The following is an 18,920-nucleotide window of genomic DNA, read 5'->3' as shown; positions in this document are numbered from 1 at the left end:
TGCTGCAGCTGATTGATTGGTCGGTTGGTCGGACGGTCTGGATAGAAAAAAGAGAGAAGAAAAACGAAAAAACAAAACAAAAAGGAGGGGAAGGTGTCCGCCTGGACATAGGAGCTGCCACCCCAAAAATCCAAACCCACCAGCTCGTATGCCCAGGCAATCCTGATTTATTCATCCACATTGATCGATGTGAATGGAGAAATCATTGCTTGAGTTCTTTTTTGATACAAAGTGCTTGCCAAAGCATATGAACCCCAACACCACACCTTGGCCCATATGCCTCGGCAAACGTATCTTTTTTACTGTGGAGGAGAAATCTCGTCCTACAGCGCTGCATGCACCGATTTTGTGTAACCTGACAGAAGCGCAATGCTTCTGTCAGGATGCATCATCAGTGCTGCAGCTGATTGGTCGGTTGGAAAAACAGAGAGGAGAAGAAAAAAAAAAAAAAAAAAAAGCAAGCAAGCAGCAAAGCACTTCAATAACATTAACTTTTTAAACTTTATTAAATATGTTCAAACCAAACAATAACATTGGTAACCAAATATTAACTTTTTTGCTTACCTGTTTTTTTTGTTTTGTTTTTTTTACCTGCGAGCTGAGGATAAATTTCTCCTCCCCCATGGGTCAATGTGCAAAGTGCAAATCGCACAGATATGTGGCGAAGTACATTATGCATTCTGGCCCAAGTGAAAGGAGAGGTTTCTGGCAGGCCAGTGTATTTGGATCTCTCAAAACCTGATGTTTGGGTTCACACTGCATACTGGCCTATCCGGTCGGTCGAGCCCGCCGCACTGTCTCGCCCAAAATAGATCTTCAGGGAATACCACAAGAGTAGCATTCGGCCTAGTAATTAACTGCGTCACCGTAGACTAACATGACTTCCGGGCCGACCCAAATTGCTGCAGAAGCCACGCAGTAACGTAGGCATGCACTAGCGTTAAGTCAAGCACTTCCGGCGTAGGGGGGGACCGCAAAGTGTGACTTTTGCTAGGGAATTTGCCCTAACGCATCGCGCCAGTGTGAAATAGCACTGAGAGACCCTTGTGTGCCTACTGCTGTGTCTGTAGTTCCCTAGGTTCTAAAAGTGTGCCTTCTCGTGGTACCTCTCATAACACTCCCCTAGGCATAGGCCAGGCTGGTCAGGACAGCGGGGACAGTAAACGGGGGTGTCACGCCTTATTCCAGCCTTGCTGCAGACACGACATCTTTTTCTGGGGGTTGCGTTGAGTTGGGGTACTGGGAATCGGGTAGGCGTAATGCCTTCCATGCAGCCGGCTAGTTGCATTTGGGGGTTGGGCTCTGGCACCTTCTGGATAGAGGAGTGCCGAAACGATCTCTTCCTGGAATTGAAGGAAAGATCCAGTTCTCCCAGCCTTACTGTAGAGAACAAAGCTGTTGTACATCGCCAATTGAATTAAATACACAGACACTTTCTTATACCAGCGTCTGGTTTTCCAGGAAATTAAATAGGGCCCTAACATCTGGTCATTGAAGTCCACCCCTCCCATGTTGGCATTATAGCTGTGGACGGCGAGGGGCTTTTCAATGACCTCTGTTGCCCGTGTAATTTGTACTGTCGTGTCTGTTTGAATGGTAGACAGAAGGTAAACGTCCCTCTTGTCCTTTCATTTCACCGAGAGCAAGTCATCGGTACACAAGGCGGCCCTCTCCCCCCGTTGAAGTCTGGTGTTAACGAGCCGTTGGGGGAAGCCCCGGCGACTAGGCCGCACGGTGCCACAGCATCGGATTCCTTCTAACTTTAAGTGCTGAAAGAGGGCCACACTTGTGTAAAAGTTGTCCACATAAAGATGGTACCCCTTCTGGAACAAGGGTGACACCAAGTCCCACACAATCTTTCCACTGCTCCCCAGGTAGTCAGGACATCCGACCGGCTCCAATTTTGAGTCTTTTCCCTCATAGACCCTAAAACGAGATGTATAGCCTGTGGCCCTATCACAGAGCTTATACAGTTTCACCCCATACCGGGCGCGCTTGCTTGGGATGTACTGTTTGATGCCAAGGCGCCCGGTAAAATGTACGAGGGACTCATCTACACAGATGTTCTGTTCAGGGGTATAAGCCTCTGCAAATGTGGATGACAGGTGGTCTATGATGGGCCGAATTTTGTGGAGCCGGTCATAAGCTGGGTGGTCTCTTTCATGACAGGTGTCGTTGTCATTGAAATGCAGGAAGCGCAGGATGATCTCAAATCGCGTCCTGGACATGGCAGCAGAGAACACGGGCATGTTATGTTTTTGGCGTGTAGACCAATAAGAGCGCAATACATTTTTTTTGGTAATACCCATGTTGAGGAGAAGGCCCAAAAAAATTTTAAGTTCGGAAACTTGGAGTGGTTTCCACCGAAAAGGCTGGGCGTGGCAGCTTTTCGGATGGGCGGTTATAAATTGTGTGGCATATAGGTTGGTCTCAGCCACAATTAAGTCAAGGAGATCCTGGGTGAGGAACAGTTCAAAAAAGTCTAGGGCCGATCCTAGTTCAACTGTCTCCACCTGGACTCCAGACTGGGCGGTGAAAGGGGGCAGTATGGGTGCGGCGGGATCAGGGGAATGCCAATCAGGGTTTGCCAGCACCTCTGGAAAACCAATGGGAGTACGGGCCCGTCTACTTGGTGGCTGCGGATCGGATCTTAATTCACGTACCACCGAACCAGTTTCTACTTCCAGGTTGGTGTTCGCCACTTCATCAGGGTCTTCTACGGAAGTACTGGTGTTGATAGGTCCAGGAGATGCTGCGCTGCTGGTGCATGCCTCACCAAGAAAAATCAGATCAGCGCCACTCTGCTGCCCTTGAGACTGATCTTCCGCCACCTGCAGTCCAGTGACATGGGGTGTGGTACGCCTGGCTCTAGCCGGGACCTCAACCTCGTCATCGGAACTATCGGTCAGAGAGCCACTGCTGTCTACAGGATCGTACTCTGAACCCGAAGATTCGTCGAATAAGTCGACCCAATCATCCTCATCCGACTGGTCCATGTACCTGTAGATGTCTTCATTGGAAAACCTCTTTTTTGCCATGGTGGCCTGCTAAATTTAGGAGGTATTCCTCTGAGACTACCCAGGAAAAAAGCACCTACCTAGCGAAAGGGAGTACTTGAGAGGTAGAAAGCTGTGGTCACTGAGTTTAGATTAAAAAAAAATCAAAACTGATGTTTACAGTGCCACAGTGTTTTTTGCAGTGATCAGAAGAAAAAAAATTCTGTCACTGCGGTGGGGCAGGCTGAACGCAGTGCAGGCGAACGATCAGGTCTGATCGGGCAAACACTGCGTTTTTTTGTGTATCCTAGTGACCCTAATATAGATCTGACTGTGATCACTAATAATCACTTACAGATACTATATAGTACCAATGCTGATTAGCGACAGTGATGACGCTAATTAGTGACTGTGGTGCAGTGGGCTGAGCACTAACTGACACTAACAACTCTTTTGCTTAGCTAACTGGCCTAACTGTTTGTTACCACTAGTGATACTAAAAAAGTTTTTAGATCACTAGGATAGTGATGGTTGGGGGGGGGGGGGGGGGGATCAGAGAGCAATCACAAATAATCAAAAACAATCACGAGACAATTACAACACAATTACAGCAATCGGCGCAATCAAAGCCAATCACGGACCAATTGAATCCAATAACGCGACAATCAAAAACCAATTACGTGACAATTGAAGCCAATCACACGACAATCGATGCTAATCACAGGGCAAAACAGCCAATCAGTGGGCAATTGGCACAATCAAAACCAATTACGGGCAATTTAGGCCAATCACGCGACAATCGAAAACCAATTACGTGACAATAGAAGCCAATCACACGACAATCGATGCCAATCACAGTGCAATTGAGACAATTGTAGCCAAACAAAGCACAATCAAGCCTTACAGACAGGAGATAAGATACACAATGGCAGGGAGGAGAATATACGCAATCAATGAACTAGGACGGTGTGGGGAGGATCGGAAGGGGTGGGGGGTGATCAGATACCCCTAAGGGGTAGTTGGGGGTCTAATCTGATGGATAGGAGTGACAGGTGGTGAGAGGGGGTGATAGATGGGTTATTGACGGGTGATAAGTGGGTGTTTACAGGGAAAAACAGAAGTAAACAATGGACTGCTGATGTGATCAGGGGGGGTGTCTTGGAGGGATCTGAAAGGGTGGGTGGGTGATCAGAAGCCCCTAATGGGCAGTTGGGGGTCTGATCTGATGGGGGGCAGTGGCAGGTGGTGACAAGGGATGATTGACAGGTGACGGATAGGTGATTGACAGCTGATCAGCGGGCAATTACAGGGAAGATAGATAGATGCAGTATACGGGGGGGGGGGGAGATCTGAAGGGGTGGGGGGTGATCAGATACCCCTAAGGGGTAGTTGGGGGTCTAATCTGATGGATAGGAGTGACAGGTGGTGAGAGGGGGTGATAGATGGGTTATTGACGGGTGATAAGTGGGTGTTTACAGGGAAAAACAGATGTAAACAATGGACTGCTGATGTGATCGGGGGGGGGGGGGGAGGGGGGGTCTCGGAGGGATCTGAAAGGGTGGGTGGGTGGGTGATCAGAAGCCCCTAAGGCAGTTGGGGGTCTGATCTAATGGGAGGCAGTGACAGGTGGTGACAAGGGATGATTGACAGGAGACTGATAGGTGATTGGCAGCTGATCACTGGGGAGATAGACAGATGCAAGGGAGATAGATAGGTTAGTATACGGGGGGGGGGGGGGGGTCGGGGGGGAGATCTGAAGGGGTGGGGTTGATCAGATAATCCTAAGGGGTAGTTAGGGGTCTGATCTGATATATAGGAGTGACAGGAGGTGACAGGGATTGATTGATGGGTGATATGGGGGGTGGTTAGGTAGAAGCTGCGTGCTGCAGGGGGGTACAGGGAGGTGTCTGATGGGTGCTGCGGGTGATCGGGGGGTCTGTGGGGCTCCTAAGGTGTGCGTGTGTGTGTGCTTACTGTGCCTGCTCTCCTCGCTGGTGGTCGATCGCTAAGTGTGACCACCAGCGGGAGGCAGGCAGTATAATACAGTTTGTTACGTAAACAAACTGTATTATATGCGTTCTATTGGTTATTTTGAATGTTTACAGCCCGCCGGCGCTGCTGATTGGCCGGCGGGCTGAAGTCACAAGGGGGCCGAAGAGTGTGACGTAGCAATCGCGCGGCTGTAGCCGCGCGATCGCTCGTTAATTAGGCTGCAGCTGGCGACGCAGTACTGCGTCGCTGGTCCTGCAGCTGCCACTTTGCCGACGCACGGTATAAGCGTGCGGTCGGCAAGTGGTTAACGCAGGGAAGACGAAGGAGGAAGGGTTAATTTTACCCCAGGGCCCCTGCCCTGCTTCAACCGGCCCTGCTTGCAGAGTCTGGTATATGGAAGGTGATAGTAATAGATACTATTTCCCCGTCATTACTCTTGTCACCACTGTCACTCCTCTGTCTCCCGAGGTGACAGTAGGACTTAGCTGGGGAGACCAGAAAAAAGTATGGGATGCTGAGAAAGGACCCCAGAAGTGTGATGTTCCTATTGATATGACAGTCCTATTGATGTGATCAGTCTTCTTTTGACTCCAACGCTCCACTTTAAGATTGCTTAAAAGGGAAATCCACTTTTGTTGTGAAAAACTCAGTCTTTTAATCTTTACTCTATATACATATATATTGCAAAATGAATGGCCATTATTTTTCGTTTTGCTTCATTACTTTGTTTTATGTGTGTATAAAATAAGCATTCCACAATGCTTCTATCAGAAACTGGTAGATGGGAGTGTGAAAGTCTGCTGCCAGTGGATGCAGGGCCAGATTTCTGGAAAGGCCACAAAGGCTCGGCCTTGGGCAGCTGCAGCCCAAGGACATGAAATAGGTGGCTTCTGTGAAAGAGAAGGCTGCACATTGGGAGCAACACATGAAAAGGTAAGCTGATGCCCAAGGGAGCTGTACATGAAAGAGTGGGGCTGCAGTACATAGATGATGCTCATGGAAGAGGGGCTGCACATGGAATGGGAGGGGCACTACTGTACATGGAAGCGTAGCCATAACATACTTGGCCTAGAGGCAGAAAAAGTATAAATCTGGCCTTGAGTGGATGGAGAAGTCCAGGTGCAGAAAATGTCCTGTGCAGCTAAAGCCTCCTACATGCAGCAAGGTGGTTGTTTCTAGACAGGCTCATAGTAACTGTGTCCCTAATAGTGTAGAGCAGTGTTTCTCAAATCTGTCCTCATCACTCCCCAACGGTACATGATTTGCAGGCAACCTCACCTATGCACAGGTGGGGTAATTAGTGTCTCAGCTACGTGCATTCCATGTAGCTGAGACACTAATTACCCCACCTCTGCATAGGTGAGGTTTCCTGCAAAACATGCACCATTGGGGAGTCACGAGGACAGGTTTGAGAAACACTGGTGTAGGGAGAGGAATGTTGCTAAGACTACAAGGAAGAGGTATTTGAGCTTACTGGAAATTCTGATCTGGCTCCAAACTGGAATGGAACATATTTTTTTAATTACATTAGATCGCGGAAACACTTGTGAGGAGCCCATTTATATTTAAGGCATTTTTTTAAAATTATTAATGGAAGTGGAATTTCCCTTTAAGTGGCATCATTTGCCCTCTAAAGTTCGCCCTCCTGCATTTCCTGTTGATGCTAATATTCTCACTGGTTCAGTAAGCTGGTTGTGCTGCTAATATACTCTAGAACTGCGCACAAAGGCATAAGAATCATTCCTTTTTCTCTTTGTGATATGCACAGCAGTTATACATTGTGAGTCTTGCTTTTCAGACAGAGACATAACTAGAGCGGAGCAGGCCCTGCAACCGCGGGGTGGCGGAGCAGTAAGTGGGTACCAACTACTACTTCACTCATGTGGTCCATTGTTCATTTCAGGTGTTTTTGTGGCTACATGGGTGTAAAGTTCATGTTGCCTACACTTGTTATGACCCTTACAAGATGGGCCCCCAAACTGTGAGGGTTTCCAGGGGTAGGCAAGGGTGTGAAAATCGGGGGCCCCCATCAAAGTTTTGCTGGGGTGCCATGGTTTATAGTTATTCCTATTTTCAGACTTGTGGAAGTGATATCTGTTTTAATAAAGCAGTACCGTATATACTTGTATATATGACCGAACCGCGTATAAGCCGAGGTACCCACTTTTCTTTTAAAAAACAGTAAAAAAAAGCATTGACTCGCATATAAGCCCCCTCCCGAGTATAAGCCCCCACACAGTATAAATAGCCGGGTGTACCCAATTATGAGGCATCCCCCTCCCCAGTATAAATAGTCAATAAATACAGGGAACAGTATAGATTCAGAGACACACTTTCATAGATAAGTGGTTCAGGATGCAAAAATTGCATATGAATCAGTTGGCTGGTGTATAGATAGCTGTGTCTTGCCTGCTCCCTGTGCACTATCAACACAATTAAGCATGCAATGTGAGGTAATGTGCCTGTGACCAGTGCACAACACTGCTGTGTACCCCCTGTGCCCTGGATCCTGTAGCAATACAAAACAGAAGAATTGCTTTATCAAGGGCCACCTGCTGCAACATACATGAGTCACTGTCGTCCCCCCCCCCCAGTGCCCTCCCGACTAGTTATAGTGCCTCCCGCTGTGTTCCCGTGCACCCCCGTGGTAAGAGAGTGTGTGGCCAGCACTACGAGGACTGACCTGAGGTGCAGCAGAGTGAAGAGAGCAGCATCGTCATTACCCCATGTGCACACGCAGTTCCAAACAGATGTTTCCTCATGGGCTCCCCGCTGTCCCGTGCTGGCTGCGGTTTAGAAGAGCAGGGCCTGCCCACTGTGATTATTTCAGTCCATGCTGGCCAGTGTAGCAGAGCATAGAAAGGAGCCACGTGCATCTTTGGGGAATCCCTTGCCTCTCTCACCACTGACAGTGTCTCATATGACGCTATCTAGTAGTGATGGGTAGTCCGGCTATGTTCAATGAATTGATTCATTTGATTCACTTCATTAAAAAGAACCGGATCATGAACCAAATCATTTGATTCATTTCATTGGGGAGCAGTAACTGGTTGCTAGTCACTTCCCTCCCCTGCTAATTGGCCCAGACATGTATTATTTCTCCTCCTGGCTCCTTCTTCAGCTGTGTGTGTGGGCCCTTTTACACTACTGTAGTTGCGTTTTTGCCAAAAAACATATGCGTTTGCTGATAGTGCAGCCTGCTTAAAGAAGACCTGAAGTGGGTTTTAAAAATCCTTATTGCACACAGAGCCTGGGTCTGCATATAATGCTTAGCCTCTGTTACTATATTGTTTTCCCCCAGATCCCCCCCCCCCCCGCTCTGCTGGCCCTTATAAATCAAACCGCCGTGCTAGCAACATGCAGCGTGTTGATAGCAGGCTGTTTACATGGCCACTGTCAATCTCTGCCACTCCCCTGCCTCCTCCATATCGCCGCTCTCCGCCTCCGTCCCTTCCCTCCAATCAGCGGTTGGACCATAAGTACTAAGTATGCATGGCTAATGTTAGCAGTAGTACTAGATATTTTCTAGCACACAGGTGTCGAACTCCAGTCCTCAACAGCCATATCCGTGCCAGTGTTTAATATGGACAGAGAAAGGAAGAAATGTGTTCTACTTGATGAACCACACCTCCACACCTGTACTGATTCAGTCCCATCAATTAAATAGAGCTGGGCCAAAATGTGTGAGGACCTTGGCCCTTCAGGACTGGAGTTTGACTTTCCTAATCTAGCACTATCTCATTATTTATCATATATTTATCTCAGGAGCCTAAAGGTGCAGATTAAACCTACTGCGGTAATCAGGGCTGGATTTATGGAAAGGCCACAAAAGTCAGGGCCTTGGGCAGTTGTTGTCCAAGGAGGCAGTTGGATGTGAAAAAACAGGTTGCTGCATATGGAAGCAAAGGCTGTAAATGCAATAGTGAGGGTACAAATGGGAATGGAAGTGGGGAGCTGTTGCTCAAAAGGAGGTACAGCACATTGTAAGTAGGGGTAGGGGGGATGCTGCACATGTAAGGGGAGCCACAAGAAAATTGGCCTAAGGCGGAGAAAATATAAATTTTGGTGATAATCCCTGCCCATTATCACTAATCCACAGGGAAGGGGGGGGGCAACAGGCAGTCTAAAGGCCCATGCACACGTCGGATTTCCACGAACGACGGGTCGTTTGAACGTCCTGCCGTTCCGCCGTTCAGACTGTCGTTCACTTGATAAGCGTGGGTTTGAGCGATCCGCCCGGCGGATCGCTCAAACTCATCCTTATCAAGTGAACGACAGTCTTTACACACGCCCGATTTAGCGGGCAAACGACGGGACATTCAAACGACCCGTCGTTCGCGGAAATCCGACGTGTGTATGGGCCTTCATTCTACAGGAATGGCCCTGCACATTTACAAGTTTATCTTATGTCACATGCCAGTTAAAGGGAATGTCCAAGCAAAATAAAAAAATGTGTTTCACTTACCTGGGGCTTCTACCAGCCCCATGCAGCCATCCTGTGCCCTCGTAGTCACTCACTGCTGCTCCAGTCCCTTGCTGGCAGCTTGCCGACCTCGGAGGTCGGCGGGACACATTGCGTACATTTTTACGCATTCCCTCTAGAGCAGGAACATTAACACATACATTTTTACGCATTACTGGTTCACTGCGTAAAAATGTACGCATTGAACCAGTAACGCGTAAAAATATATGTGTTAATGTTCCTGCACTAGCGGGAATGCGTAAAAATGTACGCAATGCGTCCCGCCGACCTCCGAGGTCGGCAAGCTGCCAGCGGGGGACTGGAGCAGCAGTGAGTGACTACGAAGGCACAGTATGGCTGCATGGGGCTGGTAGAAGCCTCAGGTAAGTGAAATTCATTTTTTTATTTTGCTTGAACCTTCCCTTTAAGGTACCCTGAAATACCCTTGGATATTGAATGTTTTATCTACAGTATGGATCAAAGATGCATGAGCTAGGCTGACCATAGCGCTATCTGTGCACCTGCCTCAGTACAATACCTTACAAGACATAGAACGCAGTTATCAGAGAGTTGATGTTAGCCATGGGGTTTCTGAGGAAATAGGCTGATAATACTGAGTATTCATAGGGGTTTAATGACCGTGTGTAGCGATGGTAACCTGCTATATGCAGCTGTTTTTATTTGGGGTCCTGGCATTGTAGCTGGCAGTGCTTAAGTGGCAACCGTATGCACACACCGATTCAGCTGTTGAAATCTGCCCTTTTTTCCCTGACCTCTCCCCTCTGCTATCTTTTGTCCCTGACTGTTTTTGTGCTTTTTTTTCCCCATTCATCAGCTCTCTCTCTCAGACTCAACATCAGTTAACCATTTACCGCCATCCTAACGTATTAAAACGTCATGCTTACCGCTATTAACAGCAACATGACGTTTTAATACGTCGCGCATTCCCGCCGCTGCTACCGCCGTGTGTCCGCCGCTACCGCCGCCATTACCGTCGGGATCCCGTGCTGGGCGATTGGGGAAGAGGACTGAACAGTCCTCTACCCAATCGCAGTGCCTGGAGTGAATGGACGTGACCGCGAACAGCGGCTACGTCCATTCACATAAACAGGAAATGTAACAGTTTAATAAAGTGTGTAAAAAAAAAAAAAAAAAAAGTGAACACGTCCTATGAGTGTTCACCAGCGCCATCTTGTGGCCAAAAAGTATATTACACTTACAAAATACATACATTTTCAAGTATATACACATCATTAATAAAATTACACTTCCAACCCTCCCCCCCCAAAAAAAACACTTGTAAAAAAAAAAAATCAGCTTAAAAAAAAATAATAAATAGTTGCCTTAGGGACTCAGCTTTTTTTATTCTATATTTTATGGGGGAAAATTAATTTTAATTTATTACATAGGGGCTTGTAATTATGGCCAGAACAAACAGAAAAATAACCACTTATATTTCAAAATAATATACTGTCGCCATACATTGTGGTAGGGACATAATCTAAACGGTTTAATTATCGGGACCGCTGGGCAAATAAAACGTGTTTGTTTTATCCACAGGAGAATGTTTAATTTTAAAACTATAAAGGCTGAACACTGAGAAATAATGATTTTTTTCTTTTTTTTTCTGTTTTTCTCATTAAAATGCATTTAGAATAAAAAAATTCTTAGCAAAATGTACTATCCACAGAAAGCCTAATTGGTGGCGAAAAAAACGAGGTATAGATCATTTTCTTGTGATAAGTAGTAATAAAGTTATTAGGGAATAAAAGGGAGGAGCGCTGACAACTGAAAATTGCTCTGGTCCGTTAGGATAAAAACCCTTGGGGGTGAACTGGTTAAACTGAAGTTTTAATGTCTCCTTTCTATTTCACTACTTATTATTCTGTATGTAGAAATCCCCCAAATGACATTAACTTCCCAAACTCATTTAATAAAGGTTCCTGGTAAATTTGGCACATGGTAATACAGATAATAGAATATTTGTAAGTTTACAGATATTCTACTATCCCCAATTCCCATAGAATATATGTAATTTTACCAGTATTCTATTGTGCCCCTCTGTAGGTTAGGTTAGGGCTAATCACAACTTTTAACATTGCCACATATAGCATTAAAAATATTGTGAGTTAGGGTTAGGAGGTGGGGGTCTTAAATGTTAGGAGTGTGTGGAGGCCCTTAGGGGCTGGTTAGGCACCAGGGGGGGGGGGAGGGTTACGGCTAAGCGCCACCAGGGGCGGAGACTTACTTAATCCTGTGTCTCCCACTGGAGCAAAGGGCCTCAACAAATGTGTGCCACCGGTTTCCGCGGCAGAGAAGGTTAGGCATTAATGGGGGGGGGGGGGTCTTAGGTTTAGGCATGCATTGGTAGAGGGAGGGTTCTGTGTGAGAGAAGAGTTAGGTCATAGTAAAATATTTGTATTTTACTATTTGAATATCAGTAATTTTATCAATATTCTACTAGCTTGCAGTTATCTCACACATCATTTTTTTTCCAGACACTTTAAAACCTGTCCCCTTCAAACATGTCCTTCTTAATTTCTACATATCATCATCTGAACCGCTGTCTACACTCTGCCCCTCCAACTCTTCTATCCCCTACCTTGGTCACCTTCTCACTATCTTATGTCCAAGATTTCTCACAGGCTTCCTCCTTTCTCTGGATCTTTCTTCCACAACTTGTCTATCTTGATATGTCATGACATGATATGTCTACAAACCTACATCTCTTTTTAAAGGGACTCCGAGCAGTAAGTAAAATAAAAATCTGAACTTACCTGGGGCTTTCTCCAGCCCACCGTAGGTCGGAAGGTCCCTCAGCGTCCTTCTGGCTCTTCTTCCAGGCCCTGGTCAGAAATGGCTCCCTGGCGGCTCCCGGCGACACTGGGCCCGAGTGTCGGGCTCCTTCTTCCTGAAAGATGACATCAGTCATCACCACGCCGGCCACCTCGCGTCATCACGGCGGCCGGCGTGACAGTACTACGCATGCGCGGTTTAATTGCTTTGTACCCCTATACTCATTGCACCTGGGTGAGGGGGGGACTGCCACCATGAACCCCCCCCCCCAGGGCGTCATCGACCCCCACCTCCATCTGGGGCACCGGAGGTGGGGAAGAGCCCCTTGTCCATGGATTGGATAAGGGCTCTGGGGGAGAGGGGAAGGCTTGGCCTCTCCTCTCCCATGGAGCTCCCCCCCCCATACCATGGACCATGCAGGCTGGTATAGCTCAGGGTGCGAAGCCCCACTCAGCTGGGGCTCTGCATTCTAGTTATCCCAGCCTGCAAGGGGGACAAGGGGCTAAAGAGGCTCGGGAGGGGGGGACCCCACATCTTTTTATTTTTATTTATTTATTTATTTGTTTTTATTTCCCACACTGAACATTAAACATTTTTTTTTTCTAAGAATAGGTAAAGTTGCCAGGAATCTTATTACAGCCATATTGCGCCTGTATAGCGATCCCTGGCCAAATCGATGCCACTTTCAGGGGGTCTGTATGTACTGCGTAAGGACCCCCTGGAAACCCCGTCATAAAATTCATTGCTCTTCCTTTTGATGTATGTACATTTACACCACAGTTAGGTTTGCTACATTATCTGCCATTTACCGCATTTAAATGTATACTTTTTTTCCCACTGAAACTTTAAAATTGAAAAATGTTCCCCTTGTTCCCACCGTTCTACTTCACATACCCTGCAAATGTGGTGTTTCTAGCATGCAAGGGGGCTTTGCTATTAACCACTAAAATAATCATGGATAATTACAGATTCCAACTCGTGATTACGGTTGTAATTCGAAATTCCGACTTGAAACGGCATTCAAATTCTGGAATTCCAATTCTATTCGAAATCACGATCCCGGCCAATCTGGGAGTGGATGGAATCACTTTAATCCGTGATCGGGGGTATCCGAGCACCACTGGCCCCAGGTATGTATATTTTGTTATGGCTATTGCCTCAGGTACACCTTAAGCAAGCATAGAATTTTTCATTAAAGATGCCCCTCCTTTTCATCTTAAAAAAAAAAAATTTTTGGGTATGGGAAAAAAAGGGGTGGGTGACACAAAAAGAGTTCAAGAGGAAGCAGGAGGAATGTCGGATGTAGGTGATGAGGAATAAATGGTGATCCACACAGACACTAAAGGGATACCAACAAAGCTTGCAGTCAGGGCATTTCTGTCTAGTGCTAATGAGTATGCAGGCTGCCCCTCTTGCACATACTACACATCCCATTATAAAAAGCTATTCACAGCTTCCCTACCCAGCACTCCTATTTGCTGCAGGTTATGTTGTTTAGTTTCAGTGCCATAACTGTCTCATTTCCATACTGTAAAGCATTTTTCTCAGTCAGTGAACTACAGGCACAAAAGGGCTAGATAAGGACATGGCTGCGAGGCTCTGCTGATCTGCAGAAATACCGGTCGTGGAGCTTGCATTAATTCTTATCACAATTATATTATTTTACTCCAGGAACCACTCAAACAGCAGTTTTGCACTGTAACCCTTAGCAACCAAGCAGAAATGTGCTTCAAACTGCGGGAGTAGACATTTAAAGAGACACTGAAGCGAAAAAAAAATTATGAAATAATAAATTGGTTGTTTAGTACGGATAATTACTAGAAGATTAGCAGCAAAGAAAATATTCTCATATTTTTATTTTCAGTTATATAGTGTTTTTTATACCAATGCATCATTCTCCAATATTTGCAGTTTACACACTATTCAGCATTCTAAATGATTTTTACAGAGCAGGCTGTGAACCAGGGGCATAACTAGGAATCGCCGGGCCCCCCTGCAGAAATTCTGAGCGGGCCTCCCCTCCCCCCTGGGGCCCGCTCATTGTTTTTTATAACAATGCATCATTCTCTAATATTTGCAGTTTACACACTACTCAGCATTCTAAATGATTTTTACAGAGCAGGCTGTGAACCAGGGGCATAACTAGGAGTCGCCGGGCCCCCCTGCAGAAATTCTGAGCGGGCCCCCCTTCCCCCCCTGGGCCCCGCTCAGGACCGTTTTTGGAGGGCTGTAGGGGTCGCAGCATGAGGGGAGAGCTTGGTGGCACGTCGGTGGGCAGGGGGGACGGTCCCCCCCGCCTCACCTCGGGCTCTCCCCTCTGCGCTCCCCTCTAGCATTGAATAAAGTGTATGCAGGCGGCGGAGCAGCGGCAGATACATACCTTCTGTGCTCTCCACGGATGTTCCTCTCTCTAGCTTCTGACGCGACCGTCCCCCCTCCCCACTGACGTGCCACCAAGCTCTCCCCTCATGCTACGACCCCTACAGCCCCCCAAAAACGGCCCTGACCGGGCCACCCCCTATTGTTACGCCCGTGCTGTGAACTTTCGACCTGTCCTGGGCAGAAAAAAATACAATATAGTGACACACACTTGAGATAAAAACCTTCAAAAGTCAGAGCTCACTGCAACTTTGAAAGTAGTGGAGCTCAATGGCTCTTTTGCACAGATAACAACTGGAGTTTTTTAACTCTTCCTGTACTGGAAACCCTATTAGACTTATGTCTCTGCTCCTAATGTTTTATTTCTTAGCTGTACTACACATACAAATCATTATACAATTTTTTTTTCACTTCAGTGTCTCTTTAATTGGTTGCCATATGTTATTAGTTTTTTTTTCTCTTTCAACTCTTCCTTGTTTGGGAGGTAATTAGTAAAACCTGGTACATGCTTTATAATATGATTGGCCAATCGCTGACCAATTTTATCACCTCCATGTAGAATGAGGGTCAACAGATATCGAATACTATGAGCCAATTGTGTAGGTAAAACCTCATTCTACATAGAGATGGTAAAATCGGTCAGTGATTGGACAGTCATAATTGTAAGTGTGTACCAGAATTAATCTACTGTAAAGTTCCTGCGCAGAGAGAGCACTGCTGTTCCACCGGTAATCTCGACAGTAAGGTAGCGTGTGTTGCACAATTAGCAACGTGGATGTTAATAGGGTACCATGCGCCACACAACCCTGGTAATGTGCGTATTACCTAAGTAACGGGTCATGCTAATAGCCCAAGGCACACTCGCTTATTGTTGGGATTACCGGTAACATTTAACATGTCATTTTAATTATAAATTAGCGAATACACCCCTCTGTAACCTAAAGCTTCTAAAAGTTTTCCGTCAAATATTATTTTTGTTGCTATAGTAGCCTATCGGCATCCTGGTGTAATTTTCAGAATGTGGGCTTAAAAATGGAACAAGAGAATGAGTTGGTTGCTAAAGGAGATAAGAACGTTCTTTCTCTAGAGCACATTTCGTACATTAAATGTTGCTTGACGCTTTTATTGAGAAGAGGTTACTGTAGTGCTCCTTACAAAGCAGTACTTGCAAATGACACGATTACAGTAGCCATGAGGGAGGCATGTCTAAATATTTATGTATTGATTGATGCTCACTGCGTGAAAATAAGAAGTGTCACTGACCACACTTTACAGGGACAGCCATACTATCCCAGGAGAAAAACAACATATATATATATATATATATATATATATATATATATATATATATATATATATATATATATATATATACTACACCAAAAGTCAGCGCAGGTTTAAAAAGCCATTGTATGTAGGGAATGTCCAGGGAACATCAGGCGTCGTGAAGATCCAGTGGACATCCGTATGGAGGTAAAGTTTCAGGAATTTGCATAGGAAAACAAAAACGGCAATATCTAACCGTAACTTGTTTATTTAGATAACATTTCTTTAACCAGTTCAGCCCCAAGGATTTTTACTCTAAAGGACCAGAGCAATTTTCACTTGTCAGTGCTCCTCCTTTTTATTCCCTAATAACTTTATTACTACTTATCACAAGAAAATGATCTATACCTCGTTTTTTTTGCCACCAATTAGGCTTTCTGTGGGTAGTACATCTTGCTAAGAATTTTTTTTTATTCTAAATGCGTTTTAATGAGAAAAAAAAACAAAACAGGGAACATCAGGCGTCGTGAAGATCCAGTGGACATCCGTATGGAGGTAAAGTTTCAGAAATTTACATAGGAAAACAAAAACGGCAATATCTAACCGTAACTTGTTTATTTAGATAACATTTCTTTAACCAGTTCACCCCCAAGGATTTTTACTCTAAAGGACCAGAGCAATTTTCACTTGTCAGTGCTCCTCCCTTTTATTCCCTAATAACTTTATTACTACTTATCACAAGAAAATGATCTATACCTCGTTTTTTTCGCCACCAATTAGGCTTTCTGTGGGTAGTACATCTTGCTAAGAATTTTTTTATTCTAAATGCGTTTTAATGAGAAAAAAAAAAAAAGAAGAAAAAACATTATTTCTCAGTTTTTAGCCATTATAGTTTTAAAATTAAACATTCTCCTGTGGATAAAACAAACACATTTTATTTGCCCAGTTGTCCCAATTATTAAACCATTTAAATGATGTCCCTATCACAATGTATGGCGACAATATATTATTTTGAAATATAGGTGTTATTTTTCTGTTTTTTTTTTTTTTTTTTTTTGTTCTGGCCATAATTACCAGCCCCAATGTAATAAATGAAAATTAATTTTTCTCCATAAAATATAGATTAAAAAAAGCTGAGTCCATAAGGAAACTATTTATTTATTTATTTTAAGCTGAATTTTTTTTACAAGTGTTTTTTTTTGGGGGGGGGGGGGGGGGTTGTAAGTGTAATTTTATTAATGATGTGTATGTACTTGTGTATGTATGTATTTTGTATGTGTAATATACTTTTTGACCACAAGAAGGCGGTAGTGAACACTTCGTTATAGGAAGTGATCACTTTTTTTTCTTTTTACACTTTATTGAAATGTAACAATTTCCTGTTTTTGTGAATGGGCGTAGCCGCTGTTCGCGGTCACGTCCATTCACTCCAGGCACTGCGTGGGATCCCGGCGGAAACGGCGGCGGTAGCGGCAGCAGGAACGCGCGATGTATTAAAACGTCATGTTGCTGTTAATAGGGTAAAGCATGACGTTTTAATACGTTAGGGTGTCATTAAAAGGTAGTAGATATAAAAACAATAACTCACATACGGGGCCCATAAACTGGGTACCCCGGAAGAGATCTGATGTTCCCTGGACGTTATCTGTGACCTGAGCCATTTTACAACCTTATAATGTGGGTTGTTGGGAGCTGGTAAGCCTTTTCTTGTTTAGATGTTTGGCGGATACCTACCTCTGAGCATTTGATGTATTGTGGTGAAGAATTTATCATTCCCCACATACAATGTCTTTTTAAACCTGCGCTGACTTTTGATGTATGCCTGACTTCTGAACATTGTTCTTCTCGGCGGCGGTTCCATTGTCCCTTGGCGCCGATATATTTGCTATTATATATAACACATATATATATATATATATATATATATATATATATATATATATATATATATATATATACTACTTATATAACATATGTATTGTACTGTCCACGTTTTGATTTCTGTGAATTTTATGTATTGAATAAAGATTTTCCATCTTTTCTGGCTCTGACTAAAGCCAATTCTGATGTCATTTCCTCCCTTACGCTTTTTTTTATCCAAAAACCTGTCATATTAGCTTGCTTTGTAAACACATGTGAGCACAGCATAGATCGTATTTCAGCAGCTTCAGCAGAAATAGCCTTCTTAGCCTGTCACACTGAACTGCCCTCAGCCAAACAGTGAGGATCAGGAATGTGGGAGAGGTGATGCCAAGCTTCCTTCTCGTTGGCAATGGAACACATAGAACCAGGCTGACTGAGTTATATATTTGTTACAGCAGAAACATTTATGATTATATTGAAATGCCTGCAATGCAGGGTCAGGTTGTAGACTGCATAATAAACAAAGAGCAGTGAGTAAATGGAGTTTGATTTTATGTTTGACAATCTCACTTTAATCTTTTACAGATGCTTGCCAAACCAGTGCAAAGCTGCTGCAGCAACTGAATTTTTCTGGATTGGGCTTATTTCCAGAGAAGTGGCACTTATTGAATGTCCTCCTATCTGCCCTGCAGAGCAAAAACATTGAGGTAAAAAAAAGAATGAGACAATCTGTTGCCCACAGCAACAAAATACATCCCACATACAGCCTCTTATTTTGAGGCATAGGGCCTAAATAACTAAGATAAAGGACAATGCTGTGCATACCAACGCTTATGCAGAAGTAAAATGGGCTCTAGGCTTAGGGGCCATTTGTTTGTAAAAATATAAAAAAAGAGTACAATGTCAGATGTCTGGGTCCCTGTTTCTCTTACCCAAAATTAATGATGGGCGGAGCCAACCCTGAAATTAATTGAAACCGTTTTTGCAATGTAAATGGGTCATAGGCCACCTTGAGATACAAAAAGGAACTTTATTAATACAAGAGACAGACACCATAAATCCAAGTACAAAATGTCAATGGGGTATTGCAACATGAATTCACATATATAAAAACAGAGAAGCGGATCATTGCAGCTATAGAACTGTCCTAGGTAATGGGGGTGTGA

General features: G+C 44.7%; 1 long non-coding RNA gene across 1 annotated transcript in view; it reads left to right on the top strand.

Annotated features, from left to right (window-relative positions):
- LOC137532595 (uncharacterized) overlaps positions 1-18,559 on the top strand; it is a 50,729-nt gene extending 32,170 nt beyond the window's left edge. The window contains exon 3 of the long non-coding RNA XR_011023958.1: positions 18,340-18,559. This is a non-coding gene — a long non-coding RNA (uncharacterized lncRNA). The remainder of the gene's footprint in view (positions 1-18,339) is intronic.
- The last annotated feature ends 361 nt before the right edge of the window (positions 18,560-18,920 follow it).

Source organism: Hyperolius riggenbachi, chromosome 9 (assembly GCF_040937935.1).
Source record: "Hyperolius riggenbachi isolate aHypRig1 chromosome 9, aHypRig1.pri, whole genome shotgun sequence".
Lineage (NCBI taxonomy): Eukaryota > Metazoa > Chordata > Amphibia > Anura > Hyperoliidae > Hyperolius > Hyperolius riggenbachi.
The sequence above is the reverse complement of the archived record's forward strand: the minus strand, read 5'-3'. Positions and strand labels throughout refer to the sequence as shown.